General features: G+C 35.7%; 1 pseudogene; it reads right to left on the minus strand.

The window, feature by feature from the left end:
• Positions 1 to 271: 271 nt before the first annotated feature.
• Positions 272 to 1,202, minus strand: LOC129537134 (olfactory receptor 6C3-like; annotated as a pseudogene).
• Positions 1,203 to 3,362: the final 2,160 nt, after the last annotated feature.

Consider the following 3,362-nt stretch of genomic DNA (forward strand, 5'->3'; position numbering starts at 1 on the left):
TATTCTCTTCATGCTATGTCTTAAAGAAATAAGTTTCATTTCCAGAAAATTCTGCATGAGCAATAACATTTTCTATAATTTTAAATGCCAATAACAATGCACTGGAGAAACTTGGGCATTGAAGTGAAAGAAACACTGGGAAATTATTACATTAACTATTAGGTGGCCTGTTAAGAGACTATAAACAGCAAGCATAGCTATACAGATATTTAGGAATTTCCGGATTTAATCTAATTTCTATTTAAAGTGGCCTTCATTTTTTACCAAAATCTCACTTATTGGCAGGAAACATTGCTTTATAGACCATGTCTTTTAAGGCTTCTTTCACTGGTTGGTCTCTCAAGAGTGTAGATGTAGGGGTTCAACATGGGGGCCACAGAGGTACTAAGAATAGCTACTCCTCTTATTAATTATGCCAATTCTTTGGCCAAGGGATTAGCATACATGAATATACAGCTTCCATAGGTGATGGAAATGACAATCATGTGAGAGGAACAAGTAGAGAAGGCCTTTTTTCTCTGACTAGCAGATGGAATTCTCTAAATAGTCCTAATAATGTGCATATAGGACAAAATCACTAATGCCAAGGTGAAGAGCAAACTAACAAAAGCAAAGTAAAAATCCCATTACCACTGGAAGTCATGTATCTGAACAAGACAATTGTAAAAGAGGGAAACAGTCACACAAAAAGTGATCAAACGGTGATTACTGTGCTTCAATTGGGAGCACAGTAATCCAGCTGGAGGAAAAGCATAAGGCATTGGAAGATGGTCAGAAACCTGCCCAGCCAAGCACAGAGCACAAGCAGACTGCAGAATTTCCGGCTCACAATGGTTGTGTAATGCAGGGGCTTGCAGATGGCAATGTAGTGGTCATAGGACACGGAGGCTAGAATGTGAAATTCAGTCAACACCATGAAAACAGAGGAAAATAGGCTGCACAATTGTAAGAAATAGTCTTGTCCCTGGTGATGATTGCCCCCAGAAATATAGGGATACACTCAGTTGTAAAGGAGATTTCTAAGAGAAGTTTCGGAGGAAGAAATACATTGGTGTTGAGATGGGAGTTCACCCAGGTTAGGGTGATAATAGGTTTCCAGTAACAATACATACGTGATAAATAAAAAGAGGACAATCACAATCTGAAGGTCAGGATCATCAGGAAGGCCTAGGAGGACAAACTCTGATCACCGTGTGGTTCATTTCTCTGTTTCTTTCTCTTTTTCCTTGTAAATATATTTAGGCGGAAAGTGTATTAAAAGGAAAAGATGAAAGGTTTAATTCATTGTGATCAATATCATTATCATGAATACAATTCTAAAACATTCTCTATATTCATGCCGATGTTATTTTCTTTTGATTATTTTCTTTGCATTTTACCTTAAAACGTTTGAGTCCTGCTTGTTTTACTAGCACTCATTCTAAATCAAGCAGGAGATGTTAGGAAATTTTCACACAATAACTTGTACTATTCAGCGACTATAAATTAAACTAGTCCTTTTGCTTTGCCCAATTATTCAAATAATTGCATTTTTATTTTAGAAATAATCATATAAATACATTTTTCTGTGATGTATTTATTAGATGATACCATAACTTGAAAGTGTTGAATCCACCTACCAAGCAGGAGACGTGGGTTCAATTTCTGGGTCGAGAAGATCCTCTGGAAAAAGAAATGGCAAACCACTCCAGTATTCTTGCCTGGAAAATCATGGACAGAGGAACCTGACGGGCAACAGTCCATGGTCGCAAAGAGTGGACATAATTGAAGTGACTTAGAACACACAGTGCTTTGTCTCATTTTAATTTGCATTTCACTGATGACTTATGCTGTGAACATTTTTCATATGCTTGTTTACCACCTGTGCGTCTTCTGTGGGGAAGGGTCTGCAAAGGTCTATTGTCCATTTGTTAACTAGGTTGTTTGTTTCCTTATTGTTTAATTTTAAGAATTCTTTGCATATTTTGCATAGCAGTGCTTTGTCAGATGTTACTTTTGCAAGCATTTCTCTCATTCTGTGGCTTGTCTTATAATTCTCTCATTATTACCCTTACAAGGCAGGAATTTTAAATTTTAATCATGTTCATTTATGTCATGGATCACACTTTTGTCGTTATTTCGTAAACATTGCTCTACCCAAAATCACAGATTTATCCTACGTGATCTGCTTACCTTGCATTTACTGTTTCTTTTCCTAGTTTCCTGAGGTGGCAAATTAGATTTTCAAGTTAGATCTTTCTTCCTTTCTAATATGTTTATTCAATGCCTAAATTTCTCTTTCAACAACTGTTTTTGCCATATCCCACACATTTTGATATCAGCTGTATTTTCTTTATCATTTGAAAGTATTTAACAGTTTATACTCACATTCCTTCCTTGTTCCATAGGTTATTTAAAAGCATGTTGTTTAATCTGCATGTATTTGAAGATTATTTAGTTATATTTTTTTTGTGTGTAATTGATTTCTAGTTTAATTTCATGCTAATCTGGTCTTAGAGCAGACACTGCATTATTTGTATTTTTAAAATTTGTTTGGTGTGTCTGATGGCCCAGATTGTGGTCTGTCTTAGTAAATATGCTGTGTGTGCTTGAGAAATACAGATTTTCCTTTTAATTTGTGAATTAACTCGATGTGTGTTAGTTGCTCATTCATGTCTGACTTTTAGTGACTCCAAGGACTGTAACCCACCAGGCTCCTCTGTCCATGGGATTTCCCAGGCAGGAATACCAGAGTTGTTTACCATTTCCTCCTCCAGGGCATCTTCCTGACCCAGGGATTGAACCCAGGTCTTCTGCATTGCAGTCAGATTTTTTTACCCTCTAGCTACCAGGGAAGCCAAAAATAGGTGTCAATTTTAACCAGTTGGTTGCTGACTTTGTTGAGTTCATCTATGTCTTACTGATTTTCTGCCAACTGGATATATTCCTTTCTGATAGATAGGTGTTGATGTCTTCAACTGTGATAGTGTGTTCATCTATCTCTTAGTAATTTTATTAGTTTATGCATCATAGTTTTTCTCTTGTTACGTATTAGAAATAGTCATTAGAAATTTTTAGTTCGTCTTGGAGAACTGACCCATTTTCAAAGAGCCATTTTATGGAGACATTTTATTATATGATAAAAGAAAATGTAACATTTATACATAAGATTCATTCCCAGTATTTCAGTCAATAAGAAGTAAAAAAGACTATTCTTCAAAGAAATTCTGACAGGAAATCTCTTCCAAAATTTGGCACATTTAGATATATTCACATAGATATTATGCAAAATACTCCATTTTCATCTAGCCTATTTCCCATGCTTTTCTATCCCTTTGGACATTGTCTGACAAGTTTTCTCTTTCAATAGTGGTACAATTGTT

This window comes from Moschus berezovskii, chromosome 6 (assembly GCF_049115385.1).
Source record: "Moschus berezovskii isolate FMDL1 chromosome 6, NW_MosBer_1.0, whole genome shotgun sequence".
NCBI lineage: Eukaryota > Metazoa > Chordata > Mammalia > Artiodactyla > Moschidae > Moschus > Moschus berezovskii.